Here is a 21,942-nt window from a genome sequence, read left to right as displayed (position 1 = left end):
GTCTTCTTATCCCTAAGCTGTCCCAGAATCCAGGCCCTGGTGGTGGGGCCAGGCTGGGGATCCCTGGGCCTCTGAATCCAGGCCCTGGTGGTGGAGCCCATTTAGGGGTTCCTGGACCTCTGAATCCAGGCCCTGGAGGTGGAGCCAGGTTGGGGGTTCCTGGGCCTCTGACCAGCAGGTGAGAGGAGGGAGGAAGACTGGTCCAGAGGACAGAGGTTCCCTGAAGTCTGTGAGCCCAGGAGCCCCGATGGGGTTCATTCCCAGTGCGGACATGGGCAGGGCCTGCAGTGGTTCTCTGTTCCCCCTGGGCCCCTTTGATGAAGCCATGGCAGCACTGGGCCCAGACGTCTCCTGGCGGTGTCTCAAACTCTGACACAGTGGTTTTACAAAGGAACAGGAGAATGGAGCTGAGCCCGATGGCCACTCCTTTCTGGCTCTGAGTTGCTTCCAACAGGACCGCACTCAACTGCATGTAGTCTGCTGTGACCTACCTGCCCCCACTGGCCTTTCCTTTCCCTCCCTGCGATGATTCCAGTGACATTTCCAGGCTGGACCCGTCCCCCAGGCCAGACGCCTCTGTCCAGCCACTGCACCCTCATCTCACCTTGGGGGCTAACAGGCCCCTCAGAGGACTGGGCCCGCGGCTCCCCACATCTAGGAGCAGCCCCACCTTCCCAGGTTGCTGATCCCAGGCACCGGGTGTAACCAAGCAGGACCCTACGGGGCCTTCCAGGACAGACCCCTGCCCCATATCCTCTGCTGTAGCTCCTCTCTGAAGTACCTGGATAACAGTGTCTGATGCACGCTTCCTCCACCATCAAGTGGAAGAAATTAACTACTTGATGATCATGAACAGGTAGCCCTGCAGCTTCTGGTGCCTAAGAATTTATAACGTTAACCGCCTGTTACCTCACTATCAACCAGAGATTGTGCACCAGCTGATCATATACCCTGCGAGCCCCCTCCTTCACCTGGCCTTTGAAATTGCTTTGCTGGAATCCTTCAGGGAGTTTGAGGTTTTAGAGCACAAGCCACCTGGCCTCCTTGTATTGGCACTTTGACAATTAAAGCTGCACTTTCCTTCACCACACCCGGTGTCAGTAGACTGGCTTTACTGCACTCGGGCAAGCGGACCCAAGTTTTGTTCGGTAACACTGGGATCTCCCAGGCTCCCACCCTCCTTGTGCCCCAGTGACTGTCATCTGCTCCTCCAGAGTCTTCTTGCAGCAAAAGTAGAAATGAAGTTTTCCTTCCCCTGAGAACAAGGAAAACAAAGGAACAGCGAAGAGGCTAGAGAAGAAACATAACCTGGCCTGAAAGAGTTCATCACTCCTTGTTTTACTTTGTTACTCATTTGTAGTAACTAGATTTGTACTTTACAAAGCTAACCTCATTCCCTGACACTATGTAATTTACATTCGGCACCCATCATCCCTAACTCTGTGAGAGTTACATCCCCTGCCTCTCATTCCCTAACCTTATTATGTCCAGAACTTACATTCTATATGCCCCTCATAACAAATCACCCCCCAGTTTTTCATTTCAGAAACAAGTTCATTGGCCGATAAACCAGAGGCAAACGGACGCAATTACCAGTCTGCTGGACCCCAATTACCGGGCGCCTGACGCCAACTGTGGCTGGTTCTTTTTTGTTTTTGTTTGTTTTTTACATCTTTATTGGAGTATAATTGCTTTACAATGGTGTGTTAGTTTCTGCTTTACAACAAAGTGAATCAGTTATACATATACATATGTTCCCATATCTCTTCCCTCTTGCATCTCCCTCCCACCCTCCCTATCCCACCCCTCTAGGTGGTCACAAAACACCGAGCTGACCTCTGTGTGCTATGCGGCTGCTTCCCACTAGCTATCTATTTTACATTTGGTAGTGTATATATGTCCATGCCACTCTCTCACTTTGTCCCCGCTTACCCTTCCCCCTCCCCATATCCTCAAGTCCATTCTCTTGTAGGTCTGTGTCTTTATTCCTGTCTTAACCCTAGGTTCTTCATGACAATTTTTTTTTTAGATTCCATATATATGTGTTAGCATATGGTATTTGTCTTTCTCTTTCTGACTTACTTCACTCTGTATGACAGACTCTAGGTCCATCCACCTCATGACTGTTTTGAATTAATGCAAAAGAAAGGAGGAATGCAAGACCTTCACTACTTTTATCCTATGCCCCGACTGTGAGAGCCCCACATATAAATCTTCCCTGATTCTCAAGGAGGGGTGCCCAGTTCTTGAGACACTAGCCGGCTGTGTCTTCCCTTCTGCCTGGCAGAAAAATAAAGCCATCTCTCTCCCTCCAAAATCCCTGTCTCCGAATTTCTGTTCAGCCTCCATGCGCAAGGAAGCCGATACTTTGACAGCAGTCTGTGGCCAGTTCCCACACTAATTCCCCTCTACGCCCACAGCTCTGGCCCAAGGCCGATCTTGTGCCTGGTTCCTCTATCAGGCCTGACAAAGCTCCCTGCCCGCATGGTGCATCTCACATCCCACCCCAACGTGGTCTTTCTGAAGCATAAACGAGACTGACTCTCTCCCACCTGTAATCCCCCAAATGTTTCCCCACTTTCACTAGGGTATCTGCCGGGAGAGCCATCTGCCAAGGCCCTGAGAGTCCCCGGCATCCCCACTAGGCTGCTGGCTCCTGAGTTCCCTGACAATGAGCACGTCAGCAGGCCAGGAGACACGGCAGGAAGCCCCAGAACTGCCCACCTCAGGATGGGGCAGGCATTGCCATTGCTTGATCAGAGAGAGCAGAGAAGGGTTCTGCAGCTGGGACACAAACTCTGCACAAGTGGCCTCTCCTTGAGCCATTACATCAACTCGTGTGACTTGAGGTAAGGAAGGACTGAAGCACACTTGGTTCCTAAGGAGGATGGTATAGGCTCAGTCACGTCCCTCCAAATTCACATGCTGAATCCCTAACCCCCAGGACCCCAGGATGTGGCTGTATTTGGAGATGGGATTTTTAAAGAGGTGATCAAGGTAAAAATGAGGTCAGTAGGGTGGATCCTAATCCAATAGGATTGATGTCCTACAAGAAGAGACTAGGACACAGATAGGCACAGGGGGAGACCATGTGAGGACCTGGGGAGAAGATGGCTGTCTAAGCACCAAGGAGAGAGGCCTCAGGAGAAGCCAGCATGCACACACCTTGATCTCCGACAGCATCCAGGACTGGGAGATAGGTCTGTTATTCAAGCTGCCCTGTCTGTGCTATTTGTTACGGTGGTCCTGAGAAGACTCAAACACAGGGTAACTCAGGGCTCAGACTGGACAGAGCCCACTCTCCATCCCCCTGTACGTGAGTTACAGGAGCCCCAGGAACTGAGGAGGGGGTCTCTGATGGGAGGCATGAGATAGAAGATGCTAGGCATTAATATGACTGCATTCATGTTAAACGTGCCTGAAATCCATTCACACGAGATGGTTTTGTCCTGTATGTACATCGGCACCTTCAGTCTGAACTGCAGATCTCTGGCTTCACCACCTCCACTGAGAGCATTAGCTTCACCTGCTGTGGACTGTCTCCTATAGGATTTCCAGAACCACAAAGCATCGAAGCTTCACAGGACCCAGAGTCTATGTGCTAGCGTCCAGGTGACCCTCACAGCAGAGCCGCGCAGCTGCCCATCAGAACCCATTTCCCTTTTTCCTCTTCACAGCTACCCTGCACCTCCCAGCCTTCCCACCCCTTACAGCTGGGGTGTAGTGTCTCGTGTTACCAAGGGGAAGGGGTGAAGGTGGTGAGGGCCTTGGCCAACCTACATCCTAGGACGGAGGGCATGATGCCCACCTGGTCACCCCACCCTGCTGGTTGGAGCCCTCACCTGGAAGTAGGGAGGAGGAAAAAGGGGGACAGAGCCTGGGACCTGACACCCACCTGCCCTGGACTCTCACAAGAAGGGGACAGACACATCTTGAGGTCCAGTCCAGTTTTGGGAGACACTTTGTTCCAGCAACAAACTTCTGCCTTAAAAGCCAAGGTGCTGCCTGGTAAAGAGGAACTGGTACTAAGCCCCAAAAGAAGTTAAAATTAAATTAAGAATAAATATTTTTGTAAACATATTTTTAAAACAGGATTCCTTATGAGAATACAAATAATAAATGGCTTTAATACGAAAAAAAAAAAAAAACCAAGGTGCTTTAAAAACCCCTCCCCAACTGTCACAGAGAGGTTTAATCTCATCACACTTCTCAAACCCCAGCTCACGCTGAGACCACCTCTCAGGTGACGGTGCTTCAGAGCAGCCCCTTTAAAAGATCCCTGGAGTTCAGCTCTCCCAGCCCTGCCTTCAGTTTAAGGAGGAAGTTTCCTTGACAACCTTGACAAACCTGCTCAGTTGCCTTGACAACCAAGCTTTGCAATCTCCCAAACTCTTCTCCTTCAAACATTCCTATTCTAGGCTGGATGAGCCTAAAGAGACAGAGCTGTCATCACGTGCCAGGAAGTGACTCCCCCAAGCCCGTAGTTACTGGTTACATGATGCTATTGATGATGAAATTCCAGGAGAGCCAGATTTCCAATATAACCACTTCTGGCCTCGGCAATGGGTCCCCTTCCACGGACAGAGGGGAGTGGCTGTTTCCACAGGTCCCGTGGTGGAAGAACTCACCTAATGCCACCAGGACTTCATCCTTTGCAGGTGATTCCAGGGTCCTCACTCTGCCCAGACCCCCACCCACATGGCTGCTGTCTGTGCCAGTCTATATGGGACCCTGGTAATCTCCTAAAATGAGGGGTATTTTATACACAATGGGTTGAATGCTGGCCCCAAAAGATGTGCCGCCCCCAGAACACGTGAACAGGACCCTATCTGGGAAAAAGTCATTCTATATGTAGTTCAGGATCTCGAGGTGAGGTCATCTTGGGTTAGGATGGCCCTCAATCCAGTTGAGAGAGTCCGTATGAGAGACAAAAGAGGAGAGACACAGACACAGAGAAGAAGCCACGTGAAGACAGAGGCAGAGATCAGAGGGATGCAGCCACAAGCCTGGGGATGCCTGGAGCCCCCAGAGTCTGGAAAAGGCAGGAAGAGCCCTATCCTGGAGTCTCTGGAGGGACTTCTATCCTGCAACACCTTGATCTCAGATATCTGGTCTCCAGGACTGGGAGAGGATGAATTCCTGTTGTTTTAAACCACCCAGCCTGTGGTCATTTTTTGCAGAAGCCACAGAACAGTCACACAGACCCTGCTCTGTAGGATCCTGGAAGTGCGGATCTCATTAAAGGCCAACAGAGGCTGGATTGCAGAGCCCTTAGAGTCAGCATTGGGCCCCAGAAATCCTAAAGCAGAGGCTGGACACCAGAATGTTGAGGGGTCAGTTGGAAGCCCAACCCTAAGGGTGCCTGTCCAGGTGAGCTCCATATCCTGGGAGGGACCTGACCACAAGAGCCCCAGGGGCACTGGGTACCATCTCAGGTGAGCTCCATATCCTGGGAGGGGCCTGACAACGAGAGCCCTGGGGCTGCTGGGTACCTGTCCAGGTGAGCTCCATATCCTGGGAGGGGCTTGGCCACAATAGCCCCGTGTGCTGGGAGGGAGGCATGTGTATGAGAGTCCTCTCTGTGCAGCTAGCACAGAGTTGATTATCAACTTCCCTGTGGGCAGTGCTGGGATGAAATGAGAAGCAGGAGATGCCACAGGCCCCCTGAACCCCTGTCCATCTAGAATGATGAGGTCAGTAGGCAGGTGCTGGCCACTGTGCTGTGTGAGGGAGGCCCCACGGGTACCTCTTGTGTTGGAGGCCTCCCCAGGACAGAGCAGACAGCCTGCCTGGGGCAGGTGGGAGCTCCTGGTGATGCTGCAGGGGACATGAGAGGGACAGATCAGGAAGGAGGAGGTGGGAGCCCAGGCAGAGCCATGAGACTTGAGGCCGAGGGGGCTTTTCTGGGTCTGAGCTGGGAGTGGTCGTGCAGGTGGTGAGTGTGATCCAGGAAAACTGCCCTGGTGACGTGAGGCTGATTCTACTTCAGAGTGACAAGCTTCCGGATGATCCCAGAACAGGATAGTGAGACGGATCCTGTTAGAAGAAGGTAAGTGAATCCCCCCAAGAGAAGGCTCTGTGAGCTGGCCCGGGGAGGGAGGCAAAGGGAACAGGCGTGGAACCTGCAGGGAGTGGGCAGTCCCCCTGGGCGGGCGGCGGGTGCAGATCCCACTCCGTGGTCCTCCATCTGTGCTTCCAGCTAGATTGCTTGGCTTCTCGGAGCCTCAGCTTCCTGGTCTGCTCATGGGGTGATGGTTGCATGGACTGACTAGTAATTTGCTCAGAACAGGGTAGGAAGCGGTCTAGTGGAAATTCCACAGAACACTGTCAGTATGGGAATCGCAGGTCTTGTCTTCAGGATCAGGAGAGCAAATCCGAGCAGACTTGCAGCAGAGCCTGGGGACAGGCTCCGTTTGGTGGGTCCCCCTGTTTCCTAAATTTCGGAAGGAGAAGCTCCAGCGGGCAGTGGCAGCTTCATCCCACACCTGGAAGCATCCAGACCTCAAGGCCCAGCAGCCCCGAGCCCTGTGTCTGGGCCCCCGGGAGGCAGGCGGGACAGGCCGGCATCCTCCTTGGCCCTCTTCATGCCCAGAACATTCGGGGTCCAGGCCGTCATTAGGGAGAAGAAGGGATGGGGGTGTCCCATGTGGGAACAGGACACGGGGCAGCTTGTGCACGTGGACGTCCACACGGGGAATGGGGGTCGGTGGGCCATGGGCACAGGGAGGGGCAGGCGGTGGGCCTGCGGAAGCAGGGCGGGGCCGGGGGTCCTGGGGGGGATGTGAGCTTTGCCTGTGCTGGGCCTCAGACTCCACGGGGCTTCCCTCCCTTGGTGACCGGGCAGCATGGGTGGAGGGACCCCTCGCATCCCCAGGACCTGGCAGCATTAGCCCTCCAGGCTCTGGGTCGGGGAGCCTGAGGGGCGCAGGCCCAGCTGTGCCCACAGGGAGGCCTGGAGGGGTCGGGCGGGAAGCACGGGTGTGGTCTCGCCTGTGCGGAAGCTCCCGAGCCAGTGTCCAGTGGGAGCCCTCACCGCACACGTGGGTTTCAAGTCCACAGCTCAGATCACCTTCTAGCCACTTGGTTTGTTTTCTAGACAAAGTCCTAATATCTCCTATGTCCCCTGCCCGTGAAAAGGCACGTCTCACCTGGCACCAGGTGCTGCCTCTGGTCCCCCCTGACTGGACACCCAGCAGCCAGTGTCACCGCGTCATGACTGTCAGGGGGTGTCAGGCGTGGGGGGACGAGAGCACACGGTCCAGGCCCACGAGGGGCCGTGCCATCCACGGAGCCAGTGCTGTGGCTGTAGGTGTTCCCTCCCCACCCCATGGGCAGAGACCACTGTCCCCTTACAGACTGTTACCAAGTGAAGTCACGTGGACCCTGCTCGGGCCCCAGCCTGTAAGGCACTCTGCCTCAGCGGGGAAGGTTTCCTTTTTCCACGTGGGTTCAAGTAGGCAAATAACAGAACCAAAGCCGAGACCAACACAGTACAGGCTCTACTCAGTGGCCAAAGAATGGAGAAGCGGGAACTGAGTTCACAGATCAACTTCTCACCCACCTAGAGAGAGTGGTTTCATTTTTTTTTACATCTTTATTGGAGTATAATTGCTTTACAATGGTGTGTTAGTTTCTGCTGTATAACAAAGTGAATCAGTTATACATATACATATGTTCCCATATCTCTTCCCTCTTGCGTCTCCCTCCCTCCCACCCCTCCAAGCAGTCACAAAGCACCGAGATGATCTCCCTGTGCTATGCGGCTGCTTGCCACTAGCTATCTACCTTACATTTGATAGTGTATATATATGTCCAGGCCACTCTCTCGCTTTGTCACAACTTAACCTTCCCCCTCCCCATATCCTCAAGTCCATTCTCTAGTAGGTCTGTGTCTTTATTCCTGTCTTACCCCTAGGTTCTTCATGACCTTTTTCTCTTTTTTTGTTTAGATTCCATATATATGTGTTAGCATATGGTATTTGTTTTTCTCTTTCTGCTTACTTCACTCTGTATGACAGACTCTAGGTCCATCCACCTCACTACAAATAACTCAATTTCGTTTCTTTTTATGGCTGAGTAATATTCCATTGTATATATGTGCCACATCTTCTTTATCCATTCATTTGTCAATGAACACTTAGGTTGCTTCCATGTCCTGGCTATTGTAAATAGAGCTGCAATGAACATTGTGGTACATGACTCTTTTAGAATTATGGTTTTCTCAGGGTATATGCCCAGTAGTGGGATTGCTGGGTCATATAGTAGTTCTATTTGTAGTTTTTTTAGGAACCTCCATACTGTTCTCCATAGTGGCTGTACCAATTCACATTCCCACCAGCAGTACAAGAGTGTTCCCTTTACTCCACACCCTCTCCAACATTTATTGTTTCTAGATTTTTTGATGATGGCCATTCTGACTGGTGTGAGATGATATCTCAAATTAGTTTTGATTTGCATTTCTCTAATGATTAATGATGTTGAGCATTCTTTCATGCGTTTGTTGCCAGTCTGTATATCTTCTTTGGAGAAATGTCTGTTTAGGTCTTCTGCCCATTTTTGGATTGGGTTTTTTGTTTTTGTGATATTGAGCTGCATGGGCTGCTTGTAAATTTTGGAGATTAATCCTTTGTCAGTTGCTTCCTTGGTAAATATTTTCTCCCATTCTGAGGGTTGTCTTTTGGTCTTGTTCATGGTTTTCTTTGATGTGCAAAAGCTTTGAAGTTTCATTAGGTCCCATTTGTTTATTTTTGTTTTTATTTCCATTTCCCTAGGAGGTGGGTCAAAAAGGATCTTTCTGTGATTTATGTCATAGAGTGTTCTGCCTATGTTTTCCTCTAAGAGTTTGATAGTTTCTGGCCTTCCATTTAGGTCTTTAATCCATTTTGTTCCTATTTTTGTGTATGGTGTTAGGGAGTGACCTAATCTCATACTTTTACATGTACCTGTCCAGTTTTCCCAGCACCACTTATTGAAGTGGCTGTCCTTTCTCCACTGTACACTCCTGCCTCCTTTATCAAAGGTAAGGTGACCATATGCACGTGGGTTTATCTCTGGGCTTTCTATCCTGTTTCATTGATCTATATTTCTGTTTTTGTGCCAGTACCATACTGTCTTGATTACTGTTGCTTTGTAGTATAGTCTGAAGTCAGGGAGCCTGATTCCTCCAGCTCTGTTTTTCATTCTCAAGATTGCTTTGGCTATTCGGGGTCTTTTGTGTTTCCATACAAATTGTGAAATTTTTTGTTCTAGTTCTGTGAAAAATGCCAGTGGTAGTTTGATAGCGATTGAATTGAATATGTAGATTGCTTTGGGTAGTAGAGTCACTTTCACAATGTTGATTCTTCCAATCCAAGAACATGGCATATCTCTCCACCTATTTTTATCATCTTTACTTTCTTTCATCAGTGTCTTATAATTTTCTGCATACAGGTCTTTTGTCTCCTTAGGTAGGTTTATTGCTAGTTCTATATACTTTTTTTTTTCTGCAATGGTAAATGGGAGTGTTTTCTTGATTTCACTTTCAGATTTTTCATCATTAGTGTATAGGAATGCCAGAGATTTCTGCACATTAATTTTGTATCCTGCTACTTTACCAAATTCATTGATTAGCTCTAGTAGTTTTCTGGTAGCATTTTAGGTTTCTCTATGTATAGTATCATGTCATCTGCAAACAGTGACAGCTTTAGTTCTTCTTTTACGATTTGGATTCCTTTTATTTCCTTTTCTTCTCCAATTGCTGTGGCTAAAACTTCCAAATCTATGTTGAATAAGAGTGATGAGAGTGGGCAATCTTGTCTTTTTCCTGATCTTAGTGGAAATGCTTTCAGGTTTTCACCATTGAGGACGATGTTGCCTGTGGGTTTGTCATATATGGCCTTTATTATGTTGAGGAAAGTTCCCTCTATGCCTACTTTCTGCAGGGTTTTTATCATAAGTGGGTGTTGAATTTTGTTGAAAGCTTTCTCTGCATCTATTGGGATGATCATATGGTTTTTCTCATTCAATTTGTTAATATGGTGTATTACGTTGATTGATTTGCATATATTGAAGAATCCTTGCATTCCTGGAATAAACCCCACTGATCATGGTGTATGATCATTTTAATGTGCTGTTGGAATCTGTTTGCTAGTATTTTGTTGAGGATTTTTGCATCTATGTTCACCAGTGATATTGGCTTGTAGTTTTCTTTCTTTGTGACATCTTTGTCTGGTTTTGGTATCAGGGTGATGGTGGCCTTGTAGAATGAGTTTGGAAGTATTCCTCCCTCTGCTATATGTTGGAAGAGTTTGAGAAGGATAGGTGTTAGCTCTTCTGAGAGTGGTTTAATTTTAAAGAGTAAAGACAAAAGGAGGAGGAATGAGGCTAATGATGGGTTCAAGAGGCCTTCCAGGGAAGGGGCAGGGCTTTTTCCAAGGGGGTGAGGTATCACCTCCTTTTACCTGTTTTTGGTTGTTCATGTCCAGTCATGGCCACCGGTAGGTGTGTCACTTAATATCCTGGTATAGTAAATTCAATATGTGATGAGACTCGGGGTCGGTTGGAGGTCACATTCGTTGCCATCTTGGTCCCAGCTGGTTCCATCTGTTTGTTTGTTTGTCGCCTCCTTTCTTATCTCTGGACCCCTTAACTTAAATACTTAGGTGAACTCCTGCTGAAGTTGGGGGTGGAGGACAGCCCTGTGAAAGCTGGGTGCACAGGTTTTGAGCAGGGCCTGGAGCAGCTCTGACAACAAGAGGAGGCTGAGACAGGCGGTCAGTCTGATGCTCTCACTGGGGCCTGTGCTCGGCATGCAGAGGTGGTCAGCTGGGACACGTGTCAGGGAAGGTTCTCGGTGTTTACACAGAAGATGTGAACATAAGTCCAGATGCAGAGCTGCCTGCAGACGCTGCTACAGAAACCCCTGATTCTTTCCTGAGAAAACTGGTGGGCGGTCATTCAGGCAACAGGGCAAACAGCTTGCTCTGGAGGCTCTTGTGGGGAAGTGAGGGCTTAGCAACAGGGGCTCAGCCTACATAACCCCAGAAGCCCTCCCAGGACAGCCCCAGAACCACTTCTGGAATGGCAAGGAGAAGTGGGTCTTCCACCTACTAGATGTGGAGGAGAGGGCTGGGGTCTGCAGGGCCGCCCTCACCTTCAGCTACCAGCTGGGAGGCTCACAGGACCCAGCACATGCTTGTGGTTTGTGTCCTCACAGCTGAGATGGGTCACAGAATGCAGTAGGGTTGCCCGGAAGGGAGGGCCCCTGCTCTGGTCACCTCATGACCTTCATGCCCCCTCCTTCCCTCGAGGGTCTCTAGGTTGTCTCTTCCCCCAGCGATGAAGGGCAGAACCATGACAGTTACCCCCAACCCTGTCCTCCCAGGGAATCTCATTAGAGGCTTGGCACCTGGCTGGGGGCTTGTCATGTGGTGTTCTCTGCCCTCACCCTCCAAAATGCCAGTGTCCAGAAGGGGAGCCAGGGTTCAGCATGAACCACATGATTTGTGCACACAGCACAGGCACAGGGGGCTGCCCCTAATGGGAGGAGGGAGGGTTTAGATCAGGCCAGGGAGGTGCTCACCAGCTGCATTAGCTTCCCGGGACAGCTGTGAAAAACGACCACAAACGGAGGCTCAGAGCAAAAGAAACCTGTCCTCTCTCAGTCCTGGAGACCAGACTTCTGAGAAGAAGGTGTCCCAGGGCCACGCTCCTTCCGGAGGCTCCAGGGGACTGTCCTGTCTGCCTCTTCTGGCTTCTGGGGGCTCCAGGAGTCCTTGGGCTTGTGGCTGCATCCCTCCCGTCTCTACCTCTCTTCACATGGTGTCTTCTGTGTGTCTGTGTCTCTCCTTTTGTCTCTTAGAAGGACACTGTCACTGATTTAGGGCCCCTGGATCCAGGATGACCTCATCTCCAGATCTGTAACTAATTATACCTGCAAATACCCTACTTCCAAATAAGTTTCCTTTCTCAGATTCTGGGGGGCATGATGTGGACATAACTTTTGGGGGACTCCCCCCATTCAACCCACTATAGCACCCAGTTCCCAGATGCCAGCCGACCTTCCTCAGGACAGCATCAGGCTGGTGATGTTCTGTGTTTCCTCACGGAGTTGTCTCTTGTTTCTTGTGGTAACAGTGAGGTTGGGTGGGGCGTGCTTCTGGCTGACCTCCCAGTCATTCCAGGGACCATGCTGACATGTCCTTCCTGGGAGAGTACGAGCACAGCCAGGGCTCCCTGTGAATACTCCATAGTGACCTCTCAGTGGTCAGACACCTGAATGGGCTGGACCGGTCCCCAGACCTCTGCACCTTCTACCACATCCACAGCCTTGTGGGATCTGTGCGGGCCTATGACCATGAGGTGTAGACTGGCAGGCTCGATGCGAGCCCTCCTGCCTGCCACGTGGCCTCCAGCCCACCACAGACCCTCCAGTCCTGCCATGGACACCCCCATCCCATCAGCCCCCAAGAAGCCTTCTGGGAAAGGTGAGAATTTGACCATGAAGAAGTCAGGGCAGACCCTAACTGCAGCAGGTGAAGGCAAGTACTGGGGGTGCTTGGCTATTTGTCTCCTAAATACCCCGAATGTGGGCTCTGACTTGATGGGTCCCCCTCCACCTGAGCTCACCTGGGGGTTGCTGCAGCGAGAGCATGTCCTTGGGTGATTTTTCAACTCTCCCCACACCCAACTTCACCCCCTGGGCCCCCCTGGCCCAATAATGGTCTTTAAATAGTGTTTCTCATCCATCAGGCCTAAGTAGGAGATTTTAATATTGTGTGTGAGTCCAGCGACCAGTGCCCATGTGTCCTGTGTGTCTTGGGAGGGGAGGGAGACTCGTTCTCACATTCCTGCCCCAGTGCACCTGGGTTCGGGGGCAACAGACCCAGGCTCTGTTCTGGCAGAAGCTCCCTTTCTGTGAACAAGTCTTCCCCCACTCCCGTTATCCTCCATGGAGGCTCAGGAGGCCACAGCATCAGGGCACCTCCAGCACCCGGACCCCACCCTAGGGAATTTCTCAAGAGCAGGGACCAGGCCTGGGGGCTGAAGGGAGGAGGGAGCCGGCCTCTTAGGGATCCCCGGTGCTAGGATGCTTCCTACCCAGGAAGGCCTTGGACTCAGCTTAACTACCACCCAGGGTCTCCTACCCCTCCCCTGGTAGGGGGACCCTTCATATTCCAGTGCCCCAAGATCCTCCCCACCGACTTCTGACCCCAACTGCAGAGTCGGGGACCCAGAGACCCCCTCCCTGGCTTCTTTTCTCTTGGAGGCCCCCAGAAGTCCCTGAAGCTGTTAGGGTTTGAAGGATGCAAGTTAAAATCAGTGAGGACAGAGGCGATGAGCAGAGTCCAGCGTCCTCGGCTGTTGCAGCCCAGGGAAGCCCACTCGAGTCCTGAAGTGCAGGGTTTATTGGGGTCTGTCACGTCAATGTGAGGACTGCCATGTGCCTGACCTTGGCCTCCAGCCCCTGGGGGACTCAGGAAGCACCACCGTGTATCATGCCGTCAGTACAGACCAGCCTGGAGCGAGGCCCATGGAGCACGGACACTCCCGTCAGACTTAAGGTGACCTCTGGAGTCAGGACAGAGACCCGGCCTCTCTGTGTGCAGGCGAACCCACACCGTGTGGGCCCTGGTGCAGTGCCTGTTCCGTGTGGTCAGCATGGGTGCACGCGGGTCAGCCAGTGTCTGTGCATCTCAGCCTGTGACCACAGACCACACTGTCCTGCTCTGCTCACAAGAGTGTGGCCAATGGAGGGACAACAGGGGTGGGAACAAAGCCGGCTCATGGTGAGGCTGGGTGAGAAAAGGTCCAAGGAGCGAGAATCTGGCTGCCCTTGCCTGGTGAGCCAAGAGCCGACATCTGCCCTGTGGGCAGCCCCTCTCCCCATGTCTTGAGGTAGAGCTGCCTTTCCTGCACCCTGGGGCAGGCTCATGTCTGTATATACAGCAGGACGCACAGCAGTGCACGCAGCAGGCCTGATGCCTGCCCTTGCCATGTACTTGGGGGCTTGGTGGGGGTGCAACACCCCGACAGGACATGGACTGACCCCGGGGAGGATGTAGGGGTGAAGCGTTTGGGAGCCTCTGGAGGGGATCCTCACCTGTCTGCACACGTGGACTGAGGACACAGACCCAGGGTGGGCAGGCGGGGGAGCCCAGTCCTGGGTCATCCCTGAGGCTGGAGGAGGGGTGTGGAGCCGGGGGTGATGGCGGTGGGGACGAGGGGCTGATCACAGGACAGTGAGGAGACACATGATTTGAGGCAGCGGGGAAAGTGGAAGACTGTGCCCGGCGGGAGGATGGAGAGACCAGCAGGCGGCGCTGTAGGCGCAGGTAGCAGGGCTCCTCCCTCCAGGGTGGTGCCAGAGCCCTGCACTGCTGGAAACCCCATGGTGTCTGGACAGAACCCCAGAAGATGGGGGCCCAGATGGGCGGGAAGAGTTTGGAAAATCTCCTTATCTCCACATGTCCTGGGGGAGGGGTTCCCTGCTCCAGCCTCTTTCCTTAGAGTCTCCCCACCTGGGGAAGTCAGCACCCTCAACAGCAGGTCGTGCACAGCTTGCAATTTGTCGGGAGGATGAAAGGGAGGGGGGGAAGGAATGAGAAACAAGCTCTATGTGTTTGGACAGCACATGACACTCTAATTTCCAATCAGGAAGAGGAATTTCCCAAAGGCTCAGGCTGGCCCTGTAACCAGAATGGGGCTTGAAGCAATCCTGCCACTTTGTGGCCGGTTCCAGAAACAAGTTGAAGACAGTTGCTCAGGGACACTGCAATCCACAATGCCTGCAGTGTTGTAAATGACAACTATCGTGGAAAAATGGCTTGGGGTAAGTAACTGAAAAGGACTTGAAAACAAGACAGGATTGCAGGAACCGGATTGCAAGGGGTAGATTGGACTCACTGTTAAAGCATATGAAAGCTGCTCAACACTGCCTATGATTCAGTTGGCCAAAAAGGGTGTACAGGTTGAAACCCATACGAACTTTGTGGCCAACCAAACATGCGGGAAGTACAAATCAACACTACAAGATGTAGCACTTTGCCCCAGTCAGAATGGCCATCCTCCCAAAGTGTAAAAACAAGAAATGGAGGAGAGGATGTGGAGAAAATGGAACCTGCTACACTGATGGTGGGAATGTCAACTGCTAACAGCCACGCTGGAGAAGGGTATGATGTTTCCTAAAAATCTAAAACATAGAGCTACAGGGACTTCCTGGTGGCGCAGTTAAGACTCCAACTGCCAATGCAGAGGACACGGATTCGAGCCCTGGTCCGGAAAGATAACACATGCTGCGGAGCAACTGAGCCCGTGCACCACAACTACTGAAGCCTGACGCTTAGAGCCCGGGATCCAAAAGGAGACAAGACACTGCAATGAGAAGACCATGCACTTCAACGAAGAGTAGTCCCAACTTCCTGCAACTAGAGAAACCCCACGTGCAATAACGATGACCCAACACAGGCAAAAAAGATTAATTAATTAATTAAACAATAGAGCTACAGAGCATATGACACTTCCACACCTGGGTGTATATCTCGGGATAACCATAAATCGATAGGACACAGCCACTTCAAATATTACTGCAGCACTTTTGCAGGAGCCTCGACTTGAAAACAATATAAATATCCTTGGAAGGAAAAAAATGGATAAAGAAGATATGGTACTTATGTACAATGGAATAGTACTCAGCCGTGAAATCAATGAAATAAGGCCAGTTGCAGCAACTCGGGTGGACTTAGGTACAATCATTCTAAGTGACATAAGTCAGACACAAAAAGACACTTAGCATAAGGTATCATTTATAGGTGGAATCTAAAAATGGCTACACATGAACTAAATTACAAAACAGAAACAGAGTCACACATTAGAAAACACACTTAGGGCTGCTAAAGGGGAAAGGTGGGGTGGGGTGAGACATAAACTAGAGGGTTGAAATTAGCACAGATACCAGTCCAAAGACCAAATAGGTAATCGACAACACCTACTCTATAGCACAAGAACTGCACTCAGCACACTCTAGTCACCAGAAAAGAATATATACAACTGGTAAGAATCTGAAAAAGAATTTATGGATGTCTCTCTGTAAGTGAATCAAGTAGATGTGCAGCAGCAAGAAAGACAGCATTCAATATCAGCTACACCCCATTATAAAAATAAATTGCAAAAAAATCAAAACCAAAAAAAGACAGAGAGAAAATGTTACAAAATACACTCAGGGGCTGTGATGTAAGCTGGATTGACCAAATCTAGACCCACAGCTGGATGGGCCCTAAGGCTGGACACTCGTGGGGCTGAGAGGCATGGTGAGGATGAATCAGCAAATGCAGTCCCTTTAGAGTCATACTTCCTGGTCCCCATTCCATGGATCCCAAATCTCCATGTGCAGGGGACCCTTAGTACAGGTAAAACATACATGGGACACACTGACGATGGTACAACGTCACATCAGGAAGAGTTTAAGAAAAGGCACATAATCTCCTCATCTTCGGGTGCTCAGGTTCCCCCCTCCAGACTCTTTCCTAACAATCTCCCCACTAGGGGAAGTCAGCACCTTCAACATCCTCTTTGCCACAGTCTGGAATTTGTCCGGAGGATGAACTGGAACGGGGGGAAACAATAAGAGACAGCCCTAGGTATTTGGACAGGCACATGCCACTCTAATTTCCAATGAGGAAGACGAATTGACCAAAGGCTCAGCTTGCCCTTGGAATGGGAATAGGGCTTGAAGCAATCCTGCTGTTTTGTGGCCAGTTCCCAAAGAAACAAGTTGAAAAGTGGACCTCAGGGGCACTGCAATTCTCAACCTGCAGGATTGTAAAAGATACCTAACGTGGAAAAATGCCTTGAGGTAACTGACCAAAAAGGACTTGAAAGCAAGGCAGAACTGCGGGAACCGGATTTCAAGAGGGAGATTGGTCTCGCTTAGAAAGCACATGGAAAGGTGCAGAACTTCTTCAACAATACCGTTGGCCAAAAAGGGTGTATGCGTTCTACATGAATATATTCAGAAAAACGCATATGTCCTTTTTGGCTAAGCAAACAGGCGCGCGGTGCAAATCAACACTACAAAGAGATATCACTTCACATCAGTCGCAAGGGCCATCCTCAGAAAGAGTAAAAACCAGAAATGCAGAATAAGACGTGGAGAAAAGGGAGCCTTTTTAGGCAGACTGTGGGAAAGTAAATTGCCAACAGCACTCTGGAGAAATGTATTGTGTTTCCCAAGGAAATCTAAGAAACAAAGCTATAGAGCATAGGGCACTTCCACTCATGAGCATATACCTTGGGAAAACAAAACTCGACAGGACACAGGCACCACAACGTGTAGTGCTGGTCTGTTACAAGAGCCTCGACTTGCACACAACTGAAATTCCCTTGGAAGGAAAACATGGATAAAGAAGTCATACGCATGTACAATGGAATATAACTCATCCATGAAATCAATAAAATAAGGCCAGTTGCAGCCACTCGAGTGTACATAGGTACAATCATTGTCAGTGACATAAGTAAGACAGAAAAACAGACTTATCATAGATATCAGTTATAGGTGGAATATCACAATTGCTACACATGAACTAAAGGACAAAATAGACACAGAATCTCACATTTAGAAAACTCACTTATGACTGCAAGAGTGCAAAGGCCGGTTGACGTGAGGCATAAACCAGGAGTTTGAAATGAGCACACATACCATTCCATAGACAAAATAGGGAATCAACAAGACTTACTCTAAACCTCAAAGGACTGAACTCAGCTCACTCTATACACTGGAAAAGATTATATACGACTGGTAAGAATCTGAAAAAGAATTTATTGATATATCTCTGTACGTGAATCAAGTGGATGTACAGCAGCAATAAACACAGCACTGAAAATCAGCTACTCCTCATTATAAAAATAAATTACAAAAAAAAGACACTGAATGAAAGGAAAGTTCTTACACAATTCATTCAGAGTCTGGGAGGCAACCTGGATTGACCATATTTAAACACACAGCTGGATGGGACCTAAGGCTAGACACTCATGGGGCTGAGAGGCTTGGTGAACATGAGTCAGCAAATGCAGCCTCTTAGAGTAATACTGCCTGGTCCTGATTCCACGGGTCCCAAATCTCCAGATTCAGGCAACCCTTTGTACAGCTAAAACATGCAGGGACACCCTGAGGATGTTACCCCATCAGAAAAGGAAGAGTTTGGAAAAACCACCTCAATTCCTGGTGTTTGGGTTCCCACCTCCAGCGACTTTCCTAAAAAACTCCCCACTTGTGGAAGTCTGTACCTACAACACCCTCTTTCGCACAGTTTGGAATTTGTCTGGAGGATGAACAGGAATGGGGGAACAATGAGAGACAATGCCAAAGTGTTTGGACAGGCGCATGCCACTCTAATTTCCAATGAGGAAGAGGAATTAACCAAAGGCTCAGCTTGCCCTCTGAACTGGAAGAGGGCTTGAAGCAATCCTGCTGTTTTGTGTCCAATTCCCAAAGAAACAATTCGAAAAGTGGAGCTCAGGGGCACTGCAATTCACAATCATGCAGGATTGTAAAAGATATCTAACGTGGAAAAATGTCTTGAGGTAAGTAACAAAAAAGGACTTGAAAGCAAGGCAGAATTGTAGGAAGGGGATTTCAAGAGGGAGATTGGTCTCGCCTCGAATGCACATGGAAAGGGGCAGAACTTCTTCAATGATGCCATTGGCCAAAGAGGGCGTATGCAGGAAAAACGCATACGCCCTCTTTGGCCAACGAAGCCGGCCCACGGTGCAAATAAACACTACCAAGAGGTATCACTTCCCATCAGTCCAAAGGGCCACCCTCACAAAGTGTAAAAACCAGAAATGCAGGATAAGGTTGAAGAAAACGTAGCCTTTTTAAGCTAATTGTGGGACGGTAAATTGCCAACAGCACTCTGGAGAAGTGTTTTGTGTTTCCCCAAAATATCTAAGAAACAAAGCTACAGAGCATACGGCACTTCCTCTCATGGGCGTATATCTTGGGAAACCCAAAACTCGAGAGGACACAGGCACTACAACTTTTAGTACTGGTCAGTATACAAGAGCCTCGACTTGGATACAACCGAAATTTCCTTGGAAGGAAAATATGGATAAAGTAGATGTGATACTTATGTACAATGGAATATAACTCAGCCATGAAATCAATGAAATAAGGCCAGTTGCAGCAACTCTGGTGTACTTAGGTATGATCATTCTCAGTGACGTAAGTCAGAAAAAGAGACTTATCATAAGATATCAGTTATAGGTGTAATATCAAAATTGCAACACATGAACTAAATGACAAAAGAGACACAGAATCACACATTTAGAAACACAATTATGAGAGAGGGGGAAGATGGCGGAAGAGTAAGACGTGGAGATCATCTTCCTCCCCACAGATACACAGAAATACATCTACATGTGGAACAACTCCTACAGAACACCCACTGAATGCTGGCAGAAGACCTCAGCCCTCCCCAAAGGCAAGAAAGTGCCCACGTACCTGCGCAGGGCAAAAGAAAAAGGAATAAACAGAGACAAAAGAATAGGGGTGGGACCTGCACCAGTGGGAGGGAGCCGTGAAGGAGAGAAGGTTTCCACACACTAGAAGCCCCTTCGTGGGCGGAGACTGCGGGTGGAGGAGGGGGAAGCTTTGGAGCCGCAGAGGAAAGTGCAGCCACAGGGGTGTGGAAGGCAAAGTGGAGAGATTCCCGCACAGAGGACTGGTGCCAACTGGCACTCACCAGGCAGAGAGGCTTGTCTGCTCACCCGCCGGGGCGGGCGGAGCTGCGAGCTGAGGCTCGGGCTTTGGTCGGAGCGCAGGGAGAGGACTGGGGTTGGTGGTGTGAACACAGACTGCAGGGCGTTAGTGCACCGCGACGAGCCGGGAAGGAGTCTGGGGAAAAGTCTGGACCTGCCAAAGTGGCAAGAGACTTTTTCTTCCCTCTTTGTTTCCTGGTGCCTGAGGAGACGGGATTAAGAGCGCTGCTTAAAGGAGCTCCAGAGACAGGCGTGAGCCGCGGCTAACAGCGCGGACCCCAGAGACATGCATGAGACGCTAAGACTGCTGCTGCCACCACCAAGAAACCTGGGTGCGAGCACAGGTCACTATCCACACCTCCCTTCTGGGGAGCCTGTGCAGCCCGCCACTGCCAGGGTCCCGGGATCCAGGGACAACATCCCCGGGAGAAAGCACGGTGCACCTTAGGCTGGTGCAATGTCACGCCGGCCTCTGCCGCCGCAGACCACCCTGCTTCCGTACCTCTCCCTCCCCCCAGCCTGATTGAGCTGGAGCCCCCTAATCAGCTGCTACTTTAACCCTGTTCTGTCTGAGTGAAGAAAAGACTCCCTCAGGTGACCTACATGCAGAGACGGGGCCAAATCCAAAGATGAACACAGGAGCTGTGTGAACAAAGAAGAGAAAGGGAAATCTCTCCCAGCAGCCTCAGGAGCAGTGGATTAAATCTCCACAATCAACTGGAACCCTGTATCTGTGGAATACCTGAATAGACAACGAATCATCCCAAATTGAGGTGGTGGATTTGGGGAGCAACTATATATATATATATATATATATATATATATATATATATATATATATATTTTTTTTTTTCCTTTTTCTCTTTTTGTGAGTGTGTATGTGTAAGCTTCTGTGTGGGATTTTGTCTGTATAGCTTGGCTTTTACCATTTGTCCTAAGGTTCTGTCTGTCTTTTTTTTTTATATATAGTATAGTTTTAGCACTTGTTATCATTGGTGAATTTGTTTGGTATGGTTGCTCTCTTCTTTCTTTACTTCTTTCTTTTTTTATTATTACTTTTTAATTTTTTATATTTAATAATTATTTTTTGTTTTTATTTTAATAACTTTATTTAATTTTATTTAATTTTTCTCTCCTTCTTTCTTTTTTCTCCCTTTTATTCTGAGGCATGTGGATGACAGGGTCTTGGTGCTCTGGCCAGGTATCCAGCCTGTGCCTCTGAGGTGGGAGAGCTGAGTTCAGGATATTGGTCCACCAGAGACCTCCCAGCTACACATAATATCAAACAGTGAAAATCTCCCAGAGATCTCCATCTCAACGCCAAGACCCAGCTCCACTCAATGATCAGCAAGCTACAGTGCTGGACACCCCATGCCAAACAACTAGCAAGGCAGGAACTCAACCCCACTCAATAACAGAAAGGCTACCTAAAATCATAATAAGGTCACAGACACCCCAAAACACACCACCCGATGTGGACCTGCCCACCAGAAAAACAAGATCCAGCCTCATCCATGAGAACATAGTCACCAGTACCCTCTACCAGGAAGCCACATAACCCACTGAACCACACTTAGTCACTGGGGGCAGATAACAAAACCAACAGGAAATGCAAACCTGCAGCCTGCAAAAAGGAGTCCTCAAACACAGTAAGTTAATCAAAATGAGAAGACAGAGAAACACATAGCAGATGAAGGAGCAAGGGAAAAATCCACCAGACCAAAATATGAGGAGGAAATAAGCAGTCTACCTGAAAAAGAATTCAGAGTAATGATAGTAAAGATGATCCAAAATCTTGGAAATAGAATGGGGAAAATACAAGAAACGTTTAACAAAACCTAGAAAAACTAAAGACCAAATAAACAATGATGAACAACATAATAAATAAAATTAAAATTTCTCTAGAAGGAATCAATAGCAGAATAACTGAGGCAGAGGAATGGATAAGTGACCTGGAAAACAGAATGGGGGAATTCAAGGCTGTGGAACAGAATAAAGAAAAAAGAATGAAAAGAAATGAACACAGCCTAAGAGACCTCTGAGACAACATTAAAGGCAACAACATTTGCCTTATAGGGGTCCCAGAAGGAGAAGAGAGAGAGAAAGGACCAGAGAAAATATTTGAAGTGATTATAGTAAAAAATTCCCTAACATGGGAAAGGAAATAGCCACCCAAGTCCAGGAAGTGCAGAGAGTCCCATACAGGAT

Source organism: Phocoena sinus, chromosome 12 (genome assembly GCF_008692025.1).
Source record: "Phocoena sinus isolate mPhoSin1 chromosome 12, mPhoSin1.pri, whole genome shotgun sequence".
NCBI classification, from domain to species: Eukaryota; Metazoa; Chordata; class Mammalia; order Artiodactyla; family Phocoenidae; genus Phocoena; species Phocoena sinus.
This window is presented reverse-complemented; position numbering follows the sequence as displayed.